Source organism: Chroicocephalus ridibundus, chromosome 6 (genome assembly GCF_963924245.1).
Source record: "Chroicocephalus ridibundus chromosome 6, bChrRid1.1, whole genome shotgun sequence".
NCBI lineage: Eukaryota > Metazoa > Chordata > Aves > Charadriiformes > Laridae > Chroicocephalus > Chroicocephalus ridibundus.
The window spans coordinates 12,761,993-12,789,562 of NC_086289.1; the positions used below are offsets into that span (position 1 = coordinate 12,761,993).

Below are 27,570 nucleotides of genomic sequence, written 5' to 3' on the forward strand. Positions count from 1 at the left end.
AAGACTCATAAGTCGATCTTGTTTTTAAAATCCTTTTCAGCCAAATAACCACTTAACCAATTTCAAATTAAATGTGTTAGTCAGGATTTGAAATTATTCAGTCTTCTCAGGGAATTGCATTTGAATATTATACTATCATCTAGGGAAATGTTTTCTTCCCAGCAATGAAAAGAAAAATAAAAAAAAAAGGTAAATAAAACATTTTTTTAAGTGGGATTTTAATTTATTTATCTAAAAGCTAAATCAGCACTTGGCCACCTTGGAAACTGGCATCCTTCATTTGCCCACAGACTGCAAGCGCTAAGCCCCGTTCGCATCATTGCGTCACTGTACCCAGCTCATGATCAGCAACATCTGTATCTTTGCTCTTCACAAATGCTCCATCACTGCTGGGAGACCAAGCTGGTCTTATGTCTTTCAATGAATAGTAAATTTTTCAAAGAATTAGGTTTTAGGGAGCGGAGAAACCCCATTGTCCACTCATTTGAGGGAAATTCTGACAGGAGTTTTCTTCAATGGGTTTGGGGTTTTTTTTTTCAGTTTAGATTTGAATACGTTGGTTTCACTGGCGTGGATCATCTCTATTTCTCCTCACTGAGCTTTTTTATTCACCAGAGAAGAACAACAGTGAAAAATCTGTCTATTTCTATTGCTGAGGTGTTCCTAGCAGCCGCCCGTGTTTGCTACAGAGGGCCCAGCAGAGCACACATGAGTCTGTCCAGACCGTTCTCCGCTACTTTGAAGTGCAGCAAACCAGTTTATTTTCAGTCTGAGATCTTTTCCAAAATAATGAACCATAGCAGGAATCTTCTGGAACTCAGTGCTGCAGGCAGTAGGGTGGGGAAACCCCCGTGGATGAGTCCATGCAGCCCTGCAGACGCAGCGATCTGCTGTGGAGCGCTCTGGGGTCACATCTGCTTCGATGTGGGAGCCAAAGGGAAATGCAGATTAAGTTCCCACAGTTTCATTTTTCCCATGTATGGCTGCTCTGTTTCCCCCAACCATTCCATCTCCAGTTGTGGTTATACCACAAGACATCAGCCAGAAAGGATGGTCCAAGGTTCTTTCAAGAAAGGCCTTTTTGTAAAGATGCTCCTACGGCAGGTGGACTTTGTAGGCAACCCAGGATCCTCCTGAATTCGGACTTACCCACCAGGGCAGTCAGGGCATGAGGCACCAGCTCTTGCTGGCATCCCCTTTCCCAGCCTGCTTCTGCTGCCAGCCAGCAAAGAGAGAATGAAGATGGAGTGACCAAGGGTCTTGAGCACTGATAAACCACAAACCAGAAAATTTCAGTCCAATTCCCGCTTTGAGCTTGGTGATGTCTGGCTGAGCCGGGAAATTTCCTTCAGAAAGACATCTATTTTTAATTAAAGCACTCGTGTCTTTTTGGTATGAAGATTCACTTTCAGAAGAAAGTGAATTATGCGAGAAAATAAAAAAGTATTCTACAGGGTTCTGCAGAGCTTTCTCATGACAGAAACCTCATTCAATAACCTGATAACGAACAAGAGCACAACGCTCCCCCTTCCTCTACCGCTGCAGCTACGCAGGAAAGATGAGTCCCTGGAGCAGGTCTGGAAGCCACCAGGACTTGTCTGAGTTTGAACGCAAATGGTAATGGCATAACATTTTTTTCCATTTAGTCTAAAGACAGGGTAGGAAAAAAAAAACAAACAAACAGCGGAAGAGCAATTTGGAAGCTAAACTGTAGGTATTCGCATCCAGAAGGAATCTGTCAGTATGAATTCACACGCTTCTAGCTAAGGTTGGGCTTTCTTAAAATGTCCTGGATTTGTAAAAAATAAAAATAAAAAATTAAGATATAGTCTGGAAAAAATGATTTTTTTGCTTATGAAGGCTGTTTCCCTGCTCTTGGAGCAATGTCATGTAATCTCTTGTGAGCAGGGCATTGGGAAGGAAAAGGCTACAATAATCACTACAAATTCTGCATCCTTAGGCAGACTGCCTACCGATAAATTGTTCCACAAATTCGACATAGAAATCCTTCCATCCGGGAGGTGACGCTGCACTAAGCGGTATGATAAAAGCACTGCTTAAGTAACAGGATCTGAGCACGGATGGTCCTACTTGTACTTCTACAGTGGCTTTTCAACCTATTTTTATGCCGATACATCATATTCACTCTGGCCAGTATCTGCTCATCAGAACAGTGTCGCTCAAAGCACTTTATTTACCTATCTCTGAACCGCTCTGAGGGTGAAGCATTGCTTTATGGCGCTTTTCATGGTATATATTGTGCTTTTCTACATCAGAATCACCACGCTGCTTTTTTTTTTTTTTTTCTTTTTCTTTTTTAATCCTTTAATCAAGTCATCGGGAAGAAAGTTCAGCACCCCGAAGAGAGAGAGAAAACAGAGTGTCTCCATTATGAAATGAGATCAAACCTCACCCTGCCAAATTTCCAGCACGCCAGGCCTCTGCCCTCGCTTTGGAGGAAGCCGAGAGGGTTGCGGTGATACGTGCTGGCAAACAAGAAGTCTCTGGGGTGATAGTGCTTTAATCACGTCAGCGAGTAAGAAAATCAGGCTGCGGTAAGTTGTCATGTAACGAGCTCGCGAATAAAAAACCAGTGAAGCAAAACCTGCCACGCAGGGTGACGCTGTTCCTTTCTAGAAGGCCTTTCAAACTTAATGCCGGCGGTTTTAGCTGAGTTTGTATATAATTATACTTTTTAGTCATGATAACAAAAAGAAAGACAAAAGAGTCGTCGGTTCCAGAACTGCAGAGTCACGTACATCCCATAGGAAAGAGATCTTCGGCCGTGACTGGCTGTCTCTTACCGGCTGAGGGAAGACCAAGCAATTTCTGGTCTTCCAGATAAAAAAAACTTTTTTGTAAGGCCTCAGTTCAACAAAGTCTTTTCAGTAGGACACGGCAAGCGACTGCTTGTCACGTTCATGGCGGTTCCCAATTGCTTCTGCTCCAACAGACAGACTGGATAAGCCTCCTCACTCCGCAACGTGAGAGGATCTGCTAATTATAGCCTGGGTGTTAATGTAACCTTTGGCTTAACTCAGGAGTGCTTTAATTAGGTTGCTCTCAGACCTTCTGCATTTGTATTTTCCATACAAATTGCTGATCCTTCTCTGTTGCAGCCTGAAGTGAGGGGCTGTGGTGCAGCCATAGGGTCTGGTGAGGTACGGATACAGCAACGTGTTAACAAGCGAGTGTGACACCGACGGGAACGGGACCAAGGGCTGGGAAAAAAGTGAGGAACAGGCAAAAATCCTGCCTCTGTGGCTGTCGTTGGGAGATTGCCAGGATTTTGTTCCCATTCATCATCCATATCATCATTTAGGGGGCATCTAATGACTGCTCAGACAGGATATTTTAGCTGTCCACACATTGCAATTGACCTAGAAAAGGTCAATTGATGTCCCACTGAAATCAGCAGGAACTGATTAAACATGCAGCAATTGTGGTGAATGGTATTGGGTGGGAAAAACCAATGTCATTTCACTGACAACTTCAACAGAAATCTGACGATTTTCACCGGAAATTATCCAAATGCTTTTGAAGTGCACTGGAGTTTTGCCTTCAACGAGCTTCTAATCAGAGTACACATCTGGATAAGGCATAAAATTAGTGTGTTATTCTTTAAACATGGAAAAAAATTATATTGGAAATTCATTTTGTTTCACTTAGGCAGATGTGATTCCTCACTGCCGCTGCCCTTCCCTTCATTTGTCCTCATGCTTTTCATTATCAGAATGCCAATGTAATAAAGCCAGCTCTGTTGTAGTACGAAAATTACAACTGAATGCTTGGAATCTTAACAAAGGTAGAGATTAAAATAAAACAAAAACTAAAACCCAGAAAAGTAAGATGAAGGACCTAGCTTAAGCACACAGAGAATATTAATAAAGATCTTTAAACATTACCTTCATAGTTACAACTGACAATTTCAGCAGCAGCAGCAGAAAAAAAATAATTAAATGATGTCTTGTTTTGTGTTTGCGAGGCTGGATGTGAGGTGAAAGGGAAAATAACACTATGATGTGCCCTAATATTCTTGATTTAGATGAATACACCCAGAATACTTGGAGTGATGAATATAACCAAGAGATGGCAGCAGTTCATGCACTATTCATTTACTTTACTCAGTTTGCAACATTATTTTCTTCCTAACACAAGAAAATTGTGTTTGGCTTACGATGCAAATTGTTTCCATTATTATTAAAGAAAAGGAGGGGCAGAGACAAGAGAGGGAGGAATAGTCTGATGGAGGGATTTGGAAATTTATTTTAGGCATGCATCCAAGGACTCTTTTTGGAAAGGAATTACAACTGCTTGCTGTATAAATGAGTTAAAAAACAACTCCAGTTGGAAATCTCTTATGGGTGTACATACTATACAGCTACACTGCTAACTGGTGAAACACATTTGCTGTCATCTTCTATGGTTCTAAGACCATAAACGTGCATCCCATTTCCACAGGCCAGGATAACTGCTGCCATCTGGAGAACCTTACATTCGCTTTGAAGGCGGGATGCTTTAAATGATGCTCCAGTGAGTAGCTTCAAGCTCGCTCCTCCGAGGAGGGAAACTGCTTCGAGTACAGAAGGGGAGTGCTGAAGAGAGAACCACAAGGCTCCTGTTTAGCTACAAATGTGCATCTAAAAAGAAACCCTCCTGGACACCGAATCACTTGTTTTGACTCACTCATGCATACTCAAAGGCATCTCTTTCTTCAGGACCATGTCTTGCAGGGGCTAGAGACTTTCTAGTGGCTTCCATCTTTTTTATTGATGAAAATGTGACACCGGTAAAATCTAGCAACTTTTTTAGATAGGCAGTAGTTTTAAAAAAGAAAGCCTGAAATGACCTCCTTTGTGAGGGTGTATTACTTCAAAGAGAATGTGGAGTGGATGAGGCGTTGCTACAACAGTCAAAGGAAAATACTGCAATTATTAGTCACATCTTATAAAGGACTGGACAGAGGGACAAAGACACACTCCAACTCCCTGATTATTTCAAAGGAGGAACATTTTGCATTAGGAAACTGAGTTAAAACATCTTGAGGCATTCAGAAAATATTCGGTGACCTAGGAAAAGATGATTGCATCAATAGAAAACTTAGATCATAGCTCAGTAGTTCAAACAAATACAGATACCCATAGACTTGCTTATCTGACAGGTAGATAGCTAGATAAATATACAAAACCCCCTAGGTTATCACTGCTGGACTAAACGCCTTGGCATTGTGATCAGCCTAGTCTACCATCGCTGGCTTTCACAGCATCAGCAAATTATACTTTGCTCCCTTCACTGCATCAGAGACAAAGGAATAGTCATGACAAAATCCAGAATGCAGGAATACCATCTAAAATGGATTTAGGTGTGTTTTAACCCCACTCCATGGTCCAGATGGGTGATGGCTAATTATTGCCCAAGCACCTCAAAGCTTACAGGCTGCTCCCCTGGACAACTTAAAAAAGAAGAGTCCTTTGTATGTGCATATGTGTGAGCACTGCACGTATACAGGAGCACATTGATTTGGCCCATAGATCTTGCCAGCGTGATCTGGACCGAAGCAGCATGGCCTAGTGCTGCCCAAATGCTGCCAAAGTCCTGGAGCAAGACGCCGATGCAGGAAGAGCTGTCTAAGAAAGTTTTGCAAATGCTGGTACAAACATAAACCAAATGTTTAATAGTACAGTCTACTCTTCACCTTGCTGACTAATGCATGCATGAAGGATGTGGACGATTTGCCTTCTAGTTCCCCTTCTTTATTATTTTGTTAGATAGGGATGAAAATATCCAGATTACCCATGTCCTAGCTGCGTGTGTTATGCATTGGCCTTCACAGTCAGGTTTCCTGTTATTTGCCCCCACCACAAATTTTGCACTTCAGGGTGTGGAGTGGTTCTGTTTCAGAAAGAAGAGAGCAGCGCATACCCCATCTCCAGAGTACTCCAGGTCATAAAATTCAGGATCAAGATCTTGAATTTCCTAGGCCAAAGCCCAAATTCCATATCTTCAGAATAATCACTTTAAAATCAGATGTAATTCAAAAGAAAGGATACAACAATAGCTGGTTTCTCTCTAGAAGTCTTGAGTAGTGCCTCATGATTGTTTTTGGCTAACTCGGAGTTGCGGTACTTTCAGCATGGAGAACATTCCTGACTATTTTTCAAAAATGACTATTTCTTCCACTCACACCATTCACTGTCGAGGTAAGCTAATGCAAACAGTACCGATTTTTGCCCTAAAGCTAGGTGGCAAGATGATACAGTTAAATAGTTTCAAGGACTTCATTTACATGCTCTTATAAAATGACATAGCATGACACGAAACACTCATCTCTTCACTTGCAACTAAATAAAGCAGTAAAGCATGGTGATTCTAATCATAGTATATTTATATAAAGTACATTTCTCAAATTCCAATGCCGTTTAAACTTTTTTTAAACATCTGAACATGTCAAAATTTATATCATGAATTAATGTGCATTAAAAAAATGGTGCCAAATTAGCACTTCAAAATTAATTTAATGAGCCAGGCTCTGCCAAATCTTTTGAGAAACTCTTGTGTCATCATGAATTTGCTTCATAAGTAATGTGGTATCCGTGGATGCTCGTTTACAGGCAACAGCTATTGTCAAGGTACAGTCATATTCAAAATGATCATGGGGCATAAATTCTTATTGTAGAGATCCTTTTCACTTCTCTTTTTTTTCAGTCTCGCGCTGCTTTGATTTTATGCTAATGTGATGCCATTGGTTCTGTTAGGGTCAAAAGGATGTAAAACTGTAGTAACTTCTTATTGGAGGGAGATTGAAAAGGAATTGATTGAACAGGTCAGTCAACTAATGGAATAAGACCCTTAAATGGAGAAGTGGCAGCTTTGCTTGCTGTAGTCCAAAGTCTCTCTGGGGATCCAGGCCTGGAGCCATCAGCTCGTCAAGCCAAGGATGGCTTCTTACTGGGTCAGTAGCATGAGGAGCACGGCAGACCACTGATCCTGTCAGTAGCTTTTACTGATATCTCTAGAGCCATGAAAGACCTAGAAAAGACTTAGGACACCAGGACTGACACTCTTTCTATCTACACCTCAGGAAGAGCCTGGCAATAACATTTATCATGCTTGTACGAAGTCCTTACGAAGCTCTTGGTACCTACGCAAAAGTGTCCCATGGACCTTTATGGCAGCAGTGAACCTTCTAGGGATGGTGTCTAAGGTTTCTGCGGGATCTGTTGGAGGGCCAAGCGTTATCACTTTAAAGCCTTCTCAGTCCCTTCAGGCAGTGACAGCATGCTGAGAAATCCTGGACGTGAGCAAAGCATTCCTGTGAAGACCTTGGATGAAATTTATGTGAAAAGAGCAAAGCATGACTGCAGCAGTAAGGTAAAAATGCAGATAGCAGGGAAAAAAAATAAAATACGCAGGAAGAGATGCAATTTTTGAGTAGTTCTTTTCATGTAGTCAAATCTGTGTCAGTGCCAGCAATGTAGGAAGTCAGTGGGTGTCTGATTATCATCTCCTGAAGACAGAAAAATTGCCATTGTATCAATGTGGTTTTTTTTTAAATCAATCAGATGAATTTTTAAATAATAATTGAATGTATATATAGCAGCATTGTTTGCTTTTTTTTTTTTTTCCCGTTTCCCTCCACCTGGCTTTCTCATACAAAAGCTTTCCCTTTGCATACCATTGGCAGCTCGGAATATGAACAATGTATTTTGTCTTCAGCTTCAGTTCGGTGTGTGTTTCTGAACTACTTGGCGGGGGCGGGGGGAATCCCTTTGTAATGACTTCTAAATAAATTCAGTATCAATTTAAACTATTAGAGGAAGTTAAATCAAAATAATTAGGATATTAAAATACTTTGTGCATTTCCAATCACTGGTTTATTGCAAATCTGGATCTTTTCCAAGGAACAATAATAGAATGAATACATTAGAATGTTTCCTTCCCCTTAATATGAAACCATTTGCTCATGAAAAGATGATTGATAACTTGCATTAAACACAAAACCAGATTGATTTGCAGACATGCTTGAGGAGGGGCTGGAAGGAAGGGAGAATAAATGTCACATTAACAAAACATTACACAGGCGCGCATTCACACACACTAAGTGTATTAACCAAATAAAAAAGAAAACAACATAAAAGCTTTCATAGCACCTCTTCTCATTAGAAAAATGTACTAACCCTGTGCGATGTAATTGCGAAATATACCTTGGCATGGAGAAAGAGAGAGAGATACCTGGAGATTCTGACTGCAAGTGCTCTGAACCAGTTCAGAAAAAAGCTGGAGCAGGGTGCAGAGGGAGATAAATGTAAGCTGATCATAGTCTCAACTAAGTTATTGGCTCTGTCTTGTTTCTGATCCCTCGACCATCCTTCTTCACAAAGTGAAGAATTACGTCTTCCAAACTGTGTAGCCCCCTGGGACCAGGGAGCACAAATAAGGTTGCACCGTGCAAGGCCTTGGTCTGCAGGGGCTGCCGGGCTCTTCCCTCTGCCGCTGCCGCAGAAAGCGTCTGTCCCTGACAGGTGCCACCTTTAGTCTTAGGGCAGACTCAAGTTTCCAGCCTTATGGGTCTTTGTTTCGAGCCCTGCTGTAGTCTCCAGGGTGGCAAGTGTTAGCACAGACACGTGTGCATCCGTGGGCCGCCTTCTGCCAGCTGGAGACGGCAGGGCTGCAGTCAAAGCCCAGCCTTGGGCAAAACACAGGAGGGTGAGCATTGTCACTTGACGAGATCTCTCTGTATTTCTGTGACTTCTCAACACCTTTCTCAGTTGTAGTTTTTTTGTTCTGCTTAAGTTTGGGACAGGGTTGTAATTTTCCATATCCTCCTGTTAGCTTTCCTCTTCTTTCTCTTCCTCCCACCTAAAGAAGATCTGTACTGGATCAGATTAAATGTCAGTCTATCTCAGATGGTATCCATTTACAGATTCTTAGGGAACAATATAAGAAACAACATAAAAATTCAGACATCTGTGGAACATTCCTCCTCCTTTCTGAAGAGAAAGCAAACAAATAGTATACCCATTTTCTGTTCACTTAAATGTATTTAGAGTCACTTCTTGGGCCACCAGGCGCTCCAGAAGTTTCAGAGTCACCTGGTGTGTCTGATGTACGCACCACAGAGGAGTCTAATTCCTGCTGCAGAGGTCCTTGCACCTTAACCTCATAAAGAAACTGATCTGTATGTAACTAACACATCCTAGCGGAGGCAGAAGGGGACTGAAGGATGCTAGAGATAACTACAGCATACATAAATGGGGAAGAGAAGAGTTCTGCTGTAGTGAATTTGAAACAAGGAGAAGCGTTCTTGAATCAAGTGAACATGATGCTGCCAACAAAAGACGCCAGTGAAAAATGTGTATTACAGTATAAGCAAGAGAATTCTGAGTAGAGATCAAGATGCTCTCTTTCCTTGGCATTTGATAATGCTGCAATCACTGCAGGAATATTACGTCCAGGTCCGGTGCCTGCAAGTCAGGAAGGATGTTGTTCTGAAAAGAGGAATGAGTGCAGTACTGACAAAAATGCCCAAAAGACAAATATTTAAAGAATTCAATCTATTAGTTTATAAAAGAGATGGAGTAGCTTCGTCCCATTTCATATGGGTTTCAGTGGGGAGGACGAGTTTACTATTGAAACTCAAGCCGATAAAGCGACAGTAAACCCAGGGATTAGAATCCAAAATTGAACAAACAATCTGTGTGATAAGACATACATTTTTTTTAATAGAGAAGATATTAATCATTAGAATAATACAACAAGAGCTTTCACAGTATCATTGGGCAATTTTAGATTACCATCAAATGCTTATAGATTTTGTTTGATTTTGTTTTGTTTGCAAAAAATATTCTTTAAAAAAAAGCTTAAACGGCATGTAGTTCAAGCATGTTGGAATATCCACGTTATACGAGTAATCCCCTAGAAGTTCACTTCAGGTCCCTTCTGGATTTTATAACGAAGAAGCTGATGACTCCTGAAATACCTAAGGATGTTCAGCTGCGCCTAGCGGAGCACAACTTTATCTCTGCAAACATATTTCAGCGCCAAGGCAAAGCAAACCCATACCTGATGCAGTGGGCCATTGATATTTGAAAGTAAATCCCTTGGTTTTTAATTTCTGTGTCCTGAGATCCCTGTTTAAAAACGTGTTTCCTTTTTCATAAGTCACCGCATAACTCCCTGCTAATCCCCCTCATTTACATTGACTATTAGCTTTATGGAGAATGGTACTAATTAATCCTGCATAACTATAATTTAGTGGCTGGGCCGCACAACAGAATGAGAATTAGCATGGCACTGGGCGCCAGGTTATCAGATTCATTTTCTGGGTAAGTCCTATTATGTTCTGCATGATGGGCACTGTACACAACGAGTTTAATTACACAGCCTCTCAATCAGCTTTCTTGTAAGCCAGGAAACTATCTTCCAGCCCTTTCACTTTACAGAAAGTAATGCTTTCTCTGAAGCCACTCTGAAGCCATTGTACTTGACCAGCTAATCGCTCTACCTGGACATTAATTATTAGTAGTAGCTAATGACTAATGACCTTTCCTGCAAGGTCATATCCCAAGATGACACTGGAGTCTACAAACATTATCCTAAATTGGTAGTGACCGGTCATAAAGATTATGATTAACAGCGAACAGCCCACTTCCTGAATGAAATACAAATGAACGCATCAGAATTGAAACGATATTACACTGATTAATAGCATACATAAATAAGTAAATAAATATAGTCTCAGCTTCACTGGATGATGAAGTGTGATGTTGTCATACATCATTCTCTCCAAAGGGGCATTACCCCTCAGACGTTGCCCGTTAAAAGGCCTGGGTGGTATTGCCAGGTCTGGCAATGACTTGCCTCAATGAATCCCTCCGACTCTCTCTGCCCGATCCCCCTCCCTGCTGCTCTTTTTTGCTTTTTTCAACATTGATGGTAAAGTAGTTTTGTTCAGCCTCCTGACACCAGCACCCCCAGCAGAGACCCGTCCCATGAAGGTGACCCTCAGATCGTGTCTGTGCTGTCAGTGGATACAGAGAGCATGTTGAGGGGGTACCTCAGATCTGCAGGACAACGAAGCATCCTTTGGAAGTTCCTCTCCAGGATACAGAGTAAGCAGGCTCCTAGTTTTGATGATTTGATTAAGTGCTTCCAATTCATTAAAAGCTCCTGGGTTATGCATGCTTATTTCTCTTCTCTGTCACCTAATAAAAAAGGGATGGCACAGTAAGGCAGACTTTAAGACTTTTTTACTGCTAAAATGTTTGCATTGTAGAGATACGTGACTATATTTCACCAAGAAAGGAAAAAGCAAGCCCAACCAAGTGAAGACATTCAGAAGTGAGAAAAGCAGCACTGGACTAACACAGAGATTGCTGGAGATTCTCCTTGTTTCATTATTTATATTTCCCCACAGTGGCAGAAAAACACATTCCTATATCCCATATAAAATATAATGCACTTAATTGATCTAAGTAATTTCAAGGCTGCTGAATAGCAGAAGCCTCCAGAGTGGAATATTCTGACTTAATGATCACATAAAGTTGCTCGAAGTGTTTTTAATGTCATTGTAATTTCCGAGTTTATTTAATAGTTGAGGGGGAGAGAGGGTAACATTAAGAGTCATCTGTGTGGCTTGCATGACTGTATATAACAAATGAGACATGCGTATGCCACAAGAGCCATCATTTTAAAATGGCTGCAGTAAAAACGCAGTTATACTGAGCATTTGCTTGAGGCCATGACACGGTTTAATGAGGATGATATTGCATTAGGATTCAGGGCACCTCAGATTTGTTTCCAAGTGTTTGACCTTTTGAGCGGTCAGCTCGCTTCTTGATTCCACTGATTCCTTCCTTTTTCTTTCTCAGCCTCATCCATTCACTTCATAAAAACTTCAGCCAAGAGCTGCCCAACTCAGGTGTCCACCACAGTACGGTTGTAACCCACGTTACACCTGCAATGTACACGGTAAAGAGATTTCCGTACTTACTTTCTATTCATTATGTCGTAAACAGCTGCCTCTCGTTCTTAGTCATCAAAACCCTGGTGACTTTAAGAAAAAAAGCGAGTTTTTGACTCACTCACAGACGAGGGTCAACACATTCACAAGCAAAGCACAAGTGGGTATTACGTATGCAACCTGCATGGATGCTTTTTTCAGCGCAGGTGGCCTCACTGATTTCAAAACAGCGATAGGCAGAGTGGCAGCATGTGTTGCTCCGTTGGATACCCTTATTCTCCCCAGCCTGGTGTTTGCCTGCTGTCGAAGTCTTTTCCCCAGTTTTTACCAACACTGTTCAGAGTTATTTTGCAATATTAAAACAAGAATTAGGATTTTAAAGCTAATTCCATATTCTTCTCTACTAGCCTTCTGCTCTGTTTGAAGTTATTTTAATCTCCTCTCAACCTTGCCATTTTTTTTTCCTATTGGACTTGTCTAATTTGCCTCGTTTCTAACTCATGATGATATCCTCAAGACACCAATTCATAACTTCCTCATGTTGAAATTGTTCATTAAAATCTAATTTTTACCATCTAATTCTGTCTTTTTAGCTAATGAAATCAGAGTAATTATAAATATCCATCCTGCAACATTGCATATTGACATTTGAATATAAAGACGGAATGGAAGAAAAGCACCGCTGGAGAACTTCTTTTCTTTCCTCTAGCTGCAGAGCAAATCAGCTCAATCATAAATATATAGATTAAAATACTCTCATCTAAGTTCATTTCAATATTAACTTTATACTGCCATTAAGGTTTGCCTGAACAGGAATCATAAGGGACCGTATCTAATTTCAACAGCTTCACATGAGATATGTTTGGTTTGCTCAGATCCATTATTTAACAGAGAACTGACATGCTCAGAAAGAAAGGTACAGCTCATGCTGTATTTGATCCAGAGTTCAACAAGATCTTTAACATCTTCCAAAAATATTAGAATTTATTAAAGGAAAGAATCACTCAGGAGAACTTTTAGTACCTTTTTCTAGTCTCATTTTAGTTTATGACTCTAGACTAGATCCATGGCTGAATTTTGCAGGATCACATTGTATTATGATGCCCCGTGACACCAAATAGTTACCGCACAATCTTATAAGGTTATAAGAAGAATTTCTTTATCTTTTTAAACTTCTGGCAACCCTCGCTAGAAGTTATAGACACTGATGGATGTTAATATACTGATGCAACAGTCTAAAAAACGTATGGATAGGGGAAAGACAATCAGACTTGTAATACGTTCATGTGTTATCACCACAGGATGGGGATCTGATCCTGTCTGTAATTCTGCAGGTACAGATCCTTTTGAAATAGTGTGGTTTGGAGAGCTGGATGTCAGTTCTGCAGATATGCCGCTTTAAAAAAGGCTTCAAAAAAACATAGGTAAGGTATTGTAAGGATGATCAAGTAGGCACGTTGTTATCAGAAAAAAAAAAAAAAAGATTTGTTGAAACCCAAATCATTTACCTAGTGGGATCCATATTTTATAAACTTCCTGCAGATCCCTGCCCAGTTTTTTGACAAAGCGCTTTGCGAAATGTGGGGATGCTCACTTACCGTTTGCGCTCCAGTGAGGCGGCCAAATTCAGATTGCCTTGGAAATGGGCCCTGCTGGGCTTCCAGGTCCTGCACCACAGAGACAAGGGTCTGGATGAGCTGAAAGCCTCAGCCCCAGGCAAAGTTCATGTCCTGACTGTAATCTGCAACCCGAGAAGCAAGGAGTTTTCAACTCCACTGCAGCTGTGGATTGACTTAAAGGTGATGATAAGTGGAGAAGCTGAACTGCTTTTTTTTTGGATCTAAGAGGTTAGACTCTTAATTTGTCGTTTTTCTAATTTTTCAGCTTTATACAAAGAAATCCTTTGATGTTCTGTATCTTTTTTTTTTTTTTTTAAATGAAGCAGTAGATATAATCACTGAGGAGAGAACTGCTGGGAAGAGCGCAGACGCTAGACAGAAATTCTTCAGTCGGAGTGCCTCAGCCACAACAGAGATTTTCTCTCACTCCATATTTTACACAACAGCTCGGAAGAGAAGTTTGTCTAGTGATGGCAGCTGAAGTTGTCATTGCCAGTCTCCACAACGTACAATTACTTTGATTCATGCAATCTGCCTCTATGATAAGATGTCTCACAGTAAAGACATAATAACCACTAAAATAACTATTTAGTTATTATGGCTAGATGGGTCTAAGTTCATTTTAATCAAAAGCTTCAGTATCAGCTAGTTTGATATCTGTTGGCAAAAATACTCTTCTTGGCAATGGACCAATGAATTCACAAAACAGACACGAGGGAGACTTGTTTCAGGCCCAACATCAGTTAAAACATCCTTCATGGCCATTATGTCACTGCAGAGAGAATGGCGAACGCTGTGAATCGGTGGCAGAGAGGACAGAACCCTGCATGTTAGAGCATGTTCAGGCAGGCATTCCCTGGGGATAAGTATAAGCTGATCCTCCAGAAATTTGCAGCTGCAGCTTTTTATGCTGGAGTTGTAAGCATCGGTCTGCAGCTTTTGAGTAATAGGCCCCGATGAGATAACTGGTGGGCCGTTGACATTTTTTGGCGCCCGGGAAATGCAATGACTCTGGAGTTATCATTCATTAACTCTTGTGAAAACAACGCAAGAATTTAATCTTGTGGCAGTGAAAAAAGAAAGAACCTAACACCTCATACCATGGCGAATGTTTGTTCTAGTTCCAAGCAGAGAATGTTGAACCTCTGTGGCAGTCTTCTGGCTCTGATTTTACTTGGAATAATGCAGAAGGCTTATTCTGTAAGTCAGCTTTCTTTTGGAAATAAAAAAGATATGACAATTACTGTAATTGAGTATTAAAATGAACAGAAAAGGGATCAAACAAAGCAGTCTTACAACAGCTATCATTTACTTCTGTTGCCAGTTTACTGGCATTAATGCCCTGCGTACACACTCTTCAGAAAGGTCAGTGGTAGGCGGCACACGACTTTTTCAGAAAATGTAAACAACAGAATAAATATTTTGAAAGCACTGTTCTTGGAGAATGGCAGTTGCAATATCACGGCCATAAAGCTAATGAAGAGATGAAATTGAAAATAACCAACCCGGGCCCTGGAACAACCTTGTTTTCAACCCAGGGCTCAGTCAAGGGGTTTTTGTGGCCGGGAGGCCCAAGTGTAAGGATTACCAGGGCAGTTAGGCCAAATCAGTTCCACGCTACAGCCTAGAGCTAAACCAAGAACTGGTATAATTGTCTGTTGTCTTCCTCTCAGCACCAAGATCCACAACCAAACTGAGCAGATGCCAAGAGGTTGGCTTGCCTGTGCCACTGCAAAACCCTGAAGAAGCATTAATATTAGTCTTGACAGAATCAAAAAAGGCAGCAGAACTAAGGGTAATTGATTTTTCAGGGCCCTTAGACCAATTTTCTAGTTTTCCTCTGTGTGATTATCTGAGCCGCTGTCTTTCGGTATCATTGGTGCAGGAGGCAGATATCCATGCCAGTAGCCTGAGTGCTATTGCCAGCAAGTTGCACAATTCATCAAGGAACCATGAGGGGTTTTATGTAATTTATCCTTTTCTTCCATGACCTATGGTGCAACTCTCTATATAATACTATAAATAAACCATCCTGGTTCACCAGCTTTTTCCCTAAGCTTAGATACCAGATGCACGTGAGGAAAACGCCATGAAACAAAAGGACACGAAACAAAAGGACATGAAACAAAAGGATGTAAATACACTTTTTAAAAGATCTCGGCTGGTTTCATCCCACCTAACTGTAGGCACCTAAGCAGAAAGTCTGATTAGGGAGTCTGGTCACCTTTGGCACCTTATGTCTTCAGTGAAGAAACTCACATCGATCTGAAGATGTATTTTGATCTCAGGTGCAGCACCTCCTGTCAAGCCTTTTTGCCCCATTTCTTGCAGTGGAAGTGCATGACATCTGGGCACCTGACTTACGAAATTCAATTCTGCCTAAAATTGTGGGGGAACTAATAGTCTGTGGGGTTTTTGCGTTATTCCCATTCTCTAGCATATTATCCCTATTTCTCTACCTGGGAATCTTTACATTCTTCCTCTACTTTTAATTTTTTTTCCATCTCTCATTTTCTCTGTATGCAGTATTCCTTCCCTTTGACTCTCCCTTCTTTGCTCATTGCACCACCAGCTGTTCAGGTCCTTCCTCTCTCTATCAGGTGTTATGTATTTAAGCGGACACTGAATTAAAAGTCAGTTTTCCCAAAACTGGTCTTGAAGAAACTAAAAACTAGACTGGAACTTGGCAACTATTATCAGATTTGGTTAATACTATTAACCGAAAAGAAGACAACATTTTGAGGACATGTGTAAAAAAATATTAAATATTTGAATGGAACTTTGAAGTGCCATTTTTGTTGAAGAATGAAAACAAAGGAGTTTTAAAGTTAAAAAATATTTTCCCTTGAAAAGAGATTTTTGAATTATTACATGACAATAAAAGAACACAAATTAAAAAAAGAAAAAGAAAAATCTCAAGACTTTTAATTTCAAGTTAAACAAAATACCTTAGCGAAATTCAAAGTCAGTGTTTCATTGTTTTTTAGATTTTGAGTTTGTGTTTTTAGAAGTTTGTTGCCATTAAGCTGTGAGCAATTTTTAAAATCTTTTTCAGTCTACCACAGGCATGAAAGATCTATTATTCACCAAACTCTGTCTCCTGTTGTTCCTCCTTTCCCTTCTATTTTTGAATCATCAATTTTCTCTTTGTCTGGCTGCCATCGATATTATATTGTCTCTACATGGTCTAGTCCAACCTCTCACACAATAGCACTGACTGGCCTATAAACACTAACAAATTAATGCTATATTCAATGGAATGAAGCTGTACTGTTGAAAGAGATTGAGGGCTAGCAATAGAGAAATCACAGATGAATTTGTAATGTGATACAGCAGCAAAAGGAAGGGCAATGCAATCTTAGGCTACGGTTAGAGAGACATTACATTATGGAGCCAAAAAAAACCAAAAACAAACCCCAATAACTCCTCTGTACAGCTTGGCTGTGCCTGCACCTGGAATATTGTTTTCAGTCCAGGGCACCAGAGACATATCGACAAATGAACATTCAGCGAGAAGTGCTGTAGCAGTTGATTTACTGTGGAAAGTTTAAATGAGCTAAATAAGACAGCTGTGCTCCTCTGGGCGGCACGGGACAGAAAGCAGCATAGCTGCGAGCAAAGAACATGCTGCCATGGGGACCTGGATGTGAAGCTATCTTCTAAGGATGGCCAGGGCATCACCTGTCTGCATCTACATCCCACCTTTTCCTTCACTTATTCCCTCAGGATAAACATTTCTGAAACTAAATTTTCTGACAACCACGCCACAAATCCAAATTCCTCCTTGTCTGCAGGCAGAATATATACCCTCAGAACGACAAAGCTCCAGACCATCTGCCAGAGGTTAGTAATCTCTGCCCAGCTGCATGGGCAGGACCTTTGGGAACAGTTCAGTCCACGTATTTGCCTGTCACAACTAGAAGAAGCAAATGCCACAAGTGGGTTAGGTAAAAGGGCTACCTTATTTCCATTTCATACTTTCACACCAGAATTTGGCACAAGATAATCAAAGAATGGCCTACAGCAAACAAGATTAATAATGGAATTAAACCAACTGTGCAAGTCCCAGCCAAGATCAGGGTCCAGATATTCTTTGGTTGTGCAAATATGTACTGTGGAAAGCCCTGAAATATTAAGAATTTAAGCAAACATCCTGTGACAGCGTGTGATATGTTTGTATCACATTATGCAGAACATTTGCTTTTCATGATGCACTGCTCCTGCCCAAGCTATCCATCGTACTTCTGCAAGCAACCTGCCCCCAAAAAGACACATCGGACTTCACCAGAAAAACAGCAAGCTACTGCCCTAGCCCCAGGGAGTTTCTCTACTGGTTTCTGTGACACATCTGAGGAAGAGCAATTTTTTTGAGTAGCTGTGAGTTGAGAGCAGGTATCGGAACTGAACTTTGCAAGTCGATTATACGATATGGAAAGAACTTGGTTTCTAAGAGTCAAGTACTTCTGGTGCAGGGAGCACACTTTGTACGACCACAACTGCCATGCAGACAGTAGACCACATCCTCCCAAGGAGGTGTGAAAAGGGAAGTGATCAGGCATTTATCAGCACTTGGCTTCTTTGAGGAAGCTTCCAGTGTTTTCAGTGTTCTCTATACTGCATTTTTTTTTAGCTCTGTTAAGGCTTTGCTCTCTGCCTTAATTTGCTTTGCTGTGCATTATGTCCCTGAAGACATATACTTGAGAAGCCAGAAGATAGCTGGTGAAGCTAGAGAAGCGTGGTGTAGTGGAAGGCAGGCTCTGAAGGCCAACCTCATCCCCAGGGACAGCCCATCTGAGAGGTCTGAGCATGGTCCTGTGATCTTCAGGCCCACAGAAGAAACAAGCACTGAGGATGTTCTGAGACCTCACTGACTTGAAAATAGCCGGCACTCAGCTGAATGTCCTCAAAAGAGGTGTGTGGTGACAGGAAGGGATACCGACTTAAGTGCAACAGAAAGGAAATAAAACTATTGTCATTTTATAGGGAGGAGATGTATGTAGGACATTTTCTTAGGAGAAACAGGAGAAATCAAAGTCTAATGTATATACCCAGGAGTTATTTGAAGATAAGAATTAGTTGTGCAGTAAGAAGTAGAACTTGCTAACTGGCTCAACTATCACTACAGTGAAATTTCTAATTTATTATACAAATTAGACCAAGGCAGAATAAGGAATTCTGTTTAATCATAAAGATTTGGGGGGGTGGAAGTCTTGTATTTTTGAGAAAGATTGAATATTCTATAAAGTCAAATCTCCTCACTTAAATGAAGGTCTTAAACTACAGCGAAGAAAGTGAAAGAGGTCACGCCGTTTCATCAGGATTACTTTCAAGCAGTTAGTCACTAAGTCATTGGGGTTTTCATGAGAAAAATGGCTCAGGTTTCTCTTGCAGCTAACTCAGCTGCTATATGGTGCGAGAAGTGGCTAGTTAAATGACTTATACAAACCAAGAAAGGTCAGGATTTTTTTGACAATATTTCTGTCTGGGGGATAAGTATGTTTCCTTTTTCTCTGCTCCCAGAATGTATTATCTATATACACTCTAAGTGACATTAGCAATAAGTTGAATAAGTGCTTCATTCACCAATTGATTCACAAGTGGAGATAATTCTTATATTCACAGGCAGAAAAAGGGTCTGCTGGGGGGAAAAGCTGCAGTTCATTTCTATTGTTAATCACAAGGAGCCTGAAGCATGTGCAATACTGTTCCCCTCAAGGAACTTTATGTGTCAGTTATGGTCAGTGGCCAAATTTGTGAGGATTATTATGAAAACTGTAGTCCTCCAGTCAGCAAGACGCCTAAATCTCTCTACATCCTGACCGCTTTCATGTTTTACCTGGCCTGTGATTGCTTTCTCAACTCAGTTATGCTGTGGGAAGGATGCAAAGATAATGTGATTCCTTGAACTTCTCAGGACATCCTGACCTCCGTTGCTTCACTAGAGATAGATGGAGCAAGAGAAATACCAGCCAAATCTTCTTTTCTTCCTATTCCAAGCAGTTTCAGAGGAAAAGTTATAGAGCAGATGAAACCAGAAGACAAACACTGCTTTGCCACTGGTAAGGTGGCCAGTGAGGCGGGCTTCGGACTTTCTTTTTTGTTAGTGAAGTTCCGTGTGTGGGGACTGCACACGACCTGGGCATGCTTTGTCTTTTAAAGGCCTGGTCCAAACTCCTATGAAGTCAAGGCAAACTGTTCCTTGAATTCATAGGCTTGGGATTAGGCTTTAAAACTTCTGGCTTGAAGCCATTATTTCAAGATCCAGATTCTTGTCCAAAAGTCCCTGAATTTTAGAGATGCTTCTTTGAAGAGCTCCTTGGGGAAGTGTCAAAATTTTTAATCAATTTTTGGGATTCACAACATAAGCTGTTGTTGATTACATGATTTATACATGCTCTCCATAGAGTTGGAGGGGCATCATGCATTATTTTACAGTGTTTATTGCTTATTATGGAAACTACATGATAATAGTGGTTTCAATTATAAGCTTATTAGGCAGGTAATTGACAACACAAGTATACTATAAAGTTACACTCTGCTTGCTTCAATACAAGTGCTGCGTTGTGTTTTTAGGCAGGCAATGCTGATAATCAGTGCATAAATGATTTCCTAATTAACTCCTCCTGTCAGAATGCCAGTTTCACTCAACAAGTGAGTTGGCCAAGAGTTCATTTGTCTCTTACCTTTCCCACTCAGCTGTATCATCTTCTGTGATGAGAAACGGTTCATCGCAACAGGAGTCTTGCCCAGACCATGGCAGCAAATGCATACTGTCAGTTGTACTGTCAGGAATTACATCTCTTTCAAGTTCAGAGCTGCAGAAGATCACTGAAAACAGCAGGGTGACAACGCTTGAAAGTGGATTCTCATTCTTACCCTTGAGAGATGCTTCTAAGGGAGTCATGGGTATTCAGTTCAGGCTAGTGACTCTCTGCAACATCTCAGGACAGTAGCAAATGACACCTGAGATCTCAAATGCCTTACAAGTTTTAACTCATATTCCTAATGCATCAGAAAAGTCAATAGTGCTTTATGAGATTATAGCGAGGAGGAGAGACCAGGTATTCTGGATGCTTGTTCTTCTCTTTGAAACAAGAAAGGTGATAGTTCAAAAAAATATTGATCTGGGAGATTTTGCAGGCAACTAGCAAAGGCCTGAAATATGCCCCCAAAAACAGTGGTTAAATATTGACCAGTAAAGAGTGACACATTTGTCCCTTTTGCCAACTGAGGTACTGAGATGTCTGAATGAGGATTCCTCCTTAGTCAGAAGGATGTACAAGGTTTACAAATGCTTTCTTCTGTATGAAAGACTGAACACAAAAGAAAAGCAAGCAATGTCCTCTTCGAAAACTTTTAACCAGGCACCTGCCTACAGCCTGTTAAGAAACTGCTCTATTTATGTTATCTCTGCAACTTTCGTTATACTCCAGCTATGGTAGAGCTGTGGTGGAAATAATAAAGATTCTTATCTTTCATAATTATTCTTAAACTTTTAGGCTTTCCTAGACAGCTACATGAGGTAGAAGCTGAACTTCTCAAAGAAATTCTTACAGGTGCTTTCCATCAAATCTCACCCTACTTTACTCATGGACGATTCAGGGTGACCTTAGAGCTCCTGTTTGGGTCAAATTTCTATGTCCCATCCTGAGATAGCATAGATACATTTTGCATTCAAATGCCTGAAGTGTCTGCTGTGGAGTTGGAAATACTGTCTTACCAGTTCAGAGAATAAGTAAATCATCATTTTTGTCTGTCTGCCACTGATCTCGTTGCTTTCATCATCACAGATCACTGCAAATCTCCAACATGTAGCATGTTTGGTGTCATTTCACTCCGTTTTACTCATTTAGGTGTGCCCTTCAGCTTTTCTGTAAAGGGGAGATGCATGAAAAATCTCCTCTCACAGTTACAATTTCTCTTTAATCTCTGAGCGTAAGGTGACTTATAATTAGCGGTTTGATCCATTCTGTTCAGAGAAGCTCTAGTAAGACAAATAAGGAAATGAAATTTGTTTCATCTTTGCCTTCAAAATGTGCTTCTCTTGTAGCAGCAAAAAGGGAGAAGAAGGAAGGAAATACTACTTTGATATAGACAGGTTTCAGAGTATGGGAATTACAGCGTTTGCTGGATAACAGGCGCAGTAAAGAAGACAAAAGCCCCTGTGGTCCTTGTTCACCCACGAAAAACAAAATGGTGTCACCGATGGGAAACATCTTTCCTGGCTCAGAGCAATTGAATCATATCACCTGTTTTCCTACCTGGAAAGGGCTACCAACACCACCCTTTCTGGCCTGGAGAAGAAATAGGGCCTCCCAAGGGTAGGAAGGGTAAAAGGAGGGAATATGCTAATAAATAGCAAGTTAAGAGATCTCCTTTTAGTGGCCAGGAAAAGAGGTCTAACCCACAGGAGGCATTTCTGATGGACAGATGATTTTCTGCATTAGTCATACTTTAAAGTTTTCTGGTTTCATTATTCAAGGTGTCTGGGTGTAGTCATCATTACTAATAAAGCAAAATAATGTGGCACTACAAAATGCAGGTTTACCTCCAATCCCAGCTATCCTGCTGACCCTAACCCCACCAAGCCTCTTATGGCATTTGGTTGACAACCAGAAATCAGCTGAATATTGGATTTCTACAGTTCACTAGACTGCCAAGGACCTGGTTACAACTTTTTAATGAAAAAAACACAATTGCACTTATGAAAGCCTCCTCAAGATTTTGGACTTTCGGGGGTATGTATGCAACAGTCTGCAGAGTGAAAAAGTCCTTGAACAAGGAGTTAATTTTCTCAGGTATTTTGAACATTCCCAGCACACTGGAGATCTTACTGTAAAGGATTTTATCATTTATTATTTCTTCTTATTCTTACTATATGCGGGTGATGGAGTGACAGCCTTCCCGGAGTTGTTTATTTAAGCTTAAATTTCAAGCTCCAAACTTCGGGTTTATAATTTAGTTTAACATTTAATTCTTAGATGCTTAAATAATGGTTTTTTACTTGCATTCACAGAATTAGGCCCACAGTCCATTTCAGATATTTCCGTCTGGGAAAAAAAAAATAAATTGGCACCAGTGAATGAGGGGAGATGGTACTCAGTACTAGACGGATAAATACATATTGCAAAATGGGGGATTCAGGCAGAAACGCCTAGAAAATGAAACCTGGCCATTTCATGCCATCTACTTAGAATGGCAGTGTTACTGTTTATATGAGAATAGAAATTAAGATTTCAATTGCTTCTAAATTAGGAAGCGCACATGCACACACACGCGCACATGAACAGACATTAATAAAACCCAGAAATAGAGGACAACAACAATGGGATGCAGAGGGGTTTTGATTATTTCAGCATGTGGCCTAAAACGCGGCAGATTCAGCAAGATGCAGATTTGCATAATGTAATGAGACTGGAATCAAAGTATCAGAAAGACAGACCAAGTGCTAATTAACTAGACACTGCAGTAAAAACACCAGGATGGCCGGACAGTACAATGCAGGAAAACATTCCAGGGACAAATGGATAGCAGCGTTAATTGCATTAGAAAAAGACTCTTGGCTAGAATACTCTGGAGCTATTGCTACAAATTTTAGCAGACTGTTCGAATAGATTAATGTCAGCCTAAAGTTCTTTGGAGCTACAGGTTCCTGACAATTGCTAGACTGGCAAGGAATCGGGTCAGTCCTTCCGTGAACAGAGCCGCCCAAACCCATAGCTCAGGGCCACGGCACTAAAATAGACAGCAAGAAGTAAACCTTCCATCCCTTCTAGAAATGTCCGCAGTTAGTAGCTTGCCTTATTTTTAATCTATGTATGCAGCCACTTAGGATACTCTGTAAAGGACACCGTGCCCTTTTTGTTTGGTGTTCTGGCAGTGTGCTATGGCCGGAAAGGAAGAGTTTGGGCCTCTTCCCTCATTCTGAGGACTAAGATTTGGGACTAGGATTATTGTCTCTTCTGTACAGCATCACTGATCGCCCAGAAAACCCTAACAGTTTTGTACTCCTTTTTCTTGCCTTCAGGATTCTATAACGAGAGCTAAATTGATAAAAAGCCTTTTTAATAAAAAAAAAAAAAATCATTAATATTTAACAGCCAGAATAAAACTTAAATATGTATGCGTGTCTATTTTACATAAAGGTCTGCAACCCCCTATCAATAATTGAGGCATATGAGTTTCTTTAGACACCTCCAGCAGTTATATTAAGCTGGTCCTTTCTCTCTTTATAAAGATTGAGTGGATAGGTGTGGGTGTGTGGACAGCTGTGCAAGAGGAGAGTAAATCCTAGAGGACCACGATGCCTCCCATGTACCACGCTCATAGAAAGGTCTTCCTTTCGATGAGCAGAACACTCTTCCCCTCTGAGGCCAGCTGCAGAGGCTTCTCTTGGACTCAAGGGGCAGTAGTTTATGCTTTTAGCTCTGACACACTCCTCTGCAGCGTGGAAGCCACCGCAGTGGTGTACTCTTCTTTTCTCAGGGGCAAACCTAGTCCTCCCCTCAATGGCCTGTTCGGAGGGAACAAAGCTCACTTAGAAGCCTCAAGATGAGGCCATTTTCTGGGAAGAGCTCCAGGAAAACTTTAAGACACTTACTTTAAGATTTCTTTAGATAAGTGGTTCTTCAGTGAGTGTATCAGGTGAGCAGGAGAGGCTTCTGAATCCTGCTTACCAGCTAGAAATAATGATGAGTTCATTAGATGTGTCACGCTGTTGTTCCAGCTACTGCCACCTTGCTGCAGAGCTGTTCAAGCAGTGAAAAAGGGTTATTTGCAAATGAAATTCTGAAATCTGAAAATGGAAAAATCATAGGTAATAGATGTGATGAAAACACTTTGACCATCTTATTGGATTAAAGGGAAAAATTAGTCCCAAGTAATTTATGCAGTAGGCGTCAGGCATATTAGTTGAGCAAGCTAGCCAGAATCTTTTGCTAGCTGTTGAGAATGACCATACGCCACGTCCCTCACTCCAGGTGAGGATATTTGTTTTTCATTATTTTCTGTGGAATACCTTGCCTTATTCTGACTGGCTCTTACACATGGAGTTTACACATGCTTTGAAGATCATTTAGAGGAGAACTAGAACAGATGTTTCTCAATTGGGTAAGAGAAGACATTAATCCTAATCTGAAAGTTTTCACAAAGCCAAAAGAGAAAGTGAAAAGGATTGTTCTGTTTGACTATTGAAAGACCCCCAAAACTCAACAATGAAAACGCGCAGGTGCTTACGTTTCAGAAGTTTCTGAGATGTGAAAACTGAAATAGTCTTTTCTGACCATTGGCTGTGGACTGGTGAGGCAACCAGGACCATGGGAAATAAAAAAAATATATTAAACCATCGACTCCCTCCTGGAATACTCTTTGTTAGGGACCCAGGTTCATCTGTAGGCAGACAACAAGGACACTGAGATGAAAAAGCCATAAAAGGAAATCATGTTGAGCTGGGAAGAGGGAGGGTAAGGAGACCTCTTTTTCTCTCCTCTTTCCCTTCCTTTCAAACTCATTAGCATTAATACATCTTGATACATTGAGCCATCCCACCAGAATTAAAGCTGCTTGCTTTGTGCAATGTGATCCACCGCATCTCTACTCACTGCACCCGGGGAAACAGGGAAGGTCAGAGGTCTCTGTGTAGCTGATAAAAATCAAGGCTGAGAAATTCATCAGCTCTTTTTGCATTTGATATCAGTGACAGGTGGACCTGGTGCTTCTTATTCCTCTTCTAATTTCACATCTGTGTTTGCAATCAGAAGATACATATCCTTCCCTGTTCCCGTTTTTCCTTAGTACTGCCACAATCCAGGTTCATCTTCCTTCTGGAAGCTGCCAATGACTTTTTCAGAGGTGAAGGCTGGTGTGTGGGGAGTTTCTACTCATAAACAGTATCCACCTCCTTTGAGATGGATTCACCTAGTTAGCCAGAATGAGCTGTGTCCCTGAAGTGTATCAGTAGGCATGAGGGAAAAATAAATGTCTTTGGAGTACACGGGTGAATGCATGTAATGCTCTTAAATTATTTTGAAAGTTTCCTCTGGGTTCTCCTTCAACTTACCAGGCCCTTCACTAGCTGGTAGATATCCTTCAGGAAGTAAAGTATTGCCCATGGACATACATTATCTGCGGTATTTATCATATATACTTGAAATCATCCCTGCAAATCTCAGGACTAATGCAATACTCAATCATGCAGGCAACACATGCAGAAAATAGGAAACAGTATGGGGCTGCCTCCTTCGGGAAAATCGCAATATATCAGTGCATAGTTATTAACTTCATTTGTTAAGGAATATGTCATGATCACAGACAGGCTGTAGGGCTTGCAACATTCATTGATGTCCCAAGGAAATTCAGCAAACAATTGGTTTTAAATATCACATGCCAAAAATAAAAAAAATAAAATCTATATGTTTGGATTTAATCCCCAATTATTATTATTTTAATGTTATGCAGTGAGAGAAAAAGAACACGAAAAATGTCAGTCAAATGACACCTACAATCACCGCTAGAGAAATAGGTTTTTGTCCTCTGTTTTGTGGGGGTGTATCTTTAACCCATTTCTTTACCTGTCCTTTGAATTATGTTTCTGGCAATTTTCAACATAGGATATCACATAATTTTTTTTCGAAAATTTATTTATCTGTTTGAAAATTTCTGACTAAATTGTTATGATTTTCCAGGTTTTATTATTTTTTTCTTTACTTTTATTATCTGAAAGATTTTCCTCATTATCACTCAGTGTCACTAATTCAACCAGCCTAAACCTACAACTTAAAAAGAAATATTTTTTGGAAAAACAAAGAATCCCACCTCAATGCAATATATTCTCTCTCAGTCAAGGAAATTACACAGTGTCGGTTAGTTTGATCCCATATTTGTACAAAATATATTAGCGATCTTCCTTTCCCACTGTCCAAGTAAATTCTACATTCACATGGAAACAAATTGTTAGATTATACAGTATATTAGATTAACACCCTAAAAAGTACAAACCCCAGCAGGAAACCAGCCTTCCTGCTAGAAGATCATTTCAGTTTGCTCCCAGGCATTTCTCACCCAGCAAGAAATTCCAGCAAAATGTCAGTAAAGTTTGCTACTTTGAGATGTAGCTGACAGGAGAATTCTGGCCTGTCGGGTTGTGGTGGCTTTTAAAATATTTTCAGTATTTCAACTCATTGTAAAAAAAAAAAAAAAAAAAAAAAAGAGTAAAAACTAAAAATGGCCAACTGCCGTCATTCAAAGATTTAATATGATAAGAATAATTATGTTCCCGATCCATTAAACCTGTGACACATACTCTATAAATGCTTCAGGGAATAAGATGTGATATTGTGGTGGTAAAACCTGTATCTGCTGAAGGGAAGAATGCCACTAAAATAAAGGGAAACATACTAAAGAAATGGAGTTTTTATGAGGTAAGGTATGGCAGGTAAGCATGATGAAATGCTAATTTATGTCCTTCACAGTACAGTCCTTGCTGCTACAGCAGGAACTAATCTTCTTCTGCCAATGGAGAAGAGCAAATATTGGAGACAGACGGCACCTGGTACCACGTCAGTGATGAACATACCTCTTTTGGAAGTGTCCGATCAGCCCAGTGCCTCTGCATCAGGAGGTCCTTAGCTGCTGTCTCCCAAAGGGTTATCCTGACACGGTGCAACGGTTTCCACAGAGCTGAAATTTCTTCCTAGTTCCCTGCAAGACCAGACCCGCAGTGAGAGAGAAAAAGTGGGAAAGCATACAGCAGCGGATTCCTGGTTTGGAGCTGTTGGGAAATGGAGACAAAGAGCTTTGAGAAGTCCTGGGACACCCTGAGGCAGGCCAGGCAAGCTGGACGGGACAGAGACAGAGTCCCCGCAAGCTGAATGGGACTGCGTTGTCCCAGCGCTCTTCTTCATCAGCACTGTGGTTGCACCCAGCCCTTCTGGAGGTGGATGATGGTTTTATTTTTAATTTTTAGGCAGATGGCTGATTCACTAACCCTAC

General features: G+C 40.7%; 1 long non-coding RNA gene across 12 annotated transcripts; it reads right to left on the reverse strand.

Moving 5' to 3' along the window:
• Nucleotides 1-216: 216 nt before the first annotated feature.
• LOC134517568 (uncharacterized) lies at nucleotides 217-27,570 on the reverse strand. 12 transcript variants are annotated; one of them, XR_010071682.1, is made up of 9 exons: nucleotides 27,155-27,570; nucleotides 24,817-24,969; nucleotides 24,182-24,376; nucleotides 20,265-20,409; nucleotides 14,682-14,794; nucleotides 13,561-13,629; nucleotides 11,787-11,956; nucleotides 11,057-11,204; nucleotides 217-8,859 (listed from the first exon to the last, which is right to left on the reverse strand). It is a non-coding gene; the product is annotated as an uncharacterized LOC134517568 (long non-coding RNA). The 12 variants fall into 12 exon arrangements; XR_010071679.1 differs by having other exon boundaries at nucleotides 13,561-14,353; XR_010071680.1 differs by having other exon boundaries at nucleotides 13,561-14,794; nucleotides 24,182-24,260.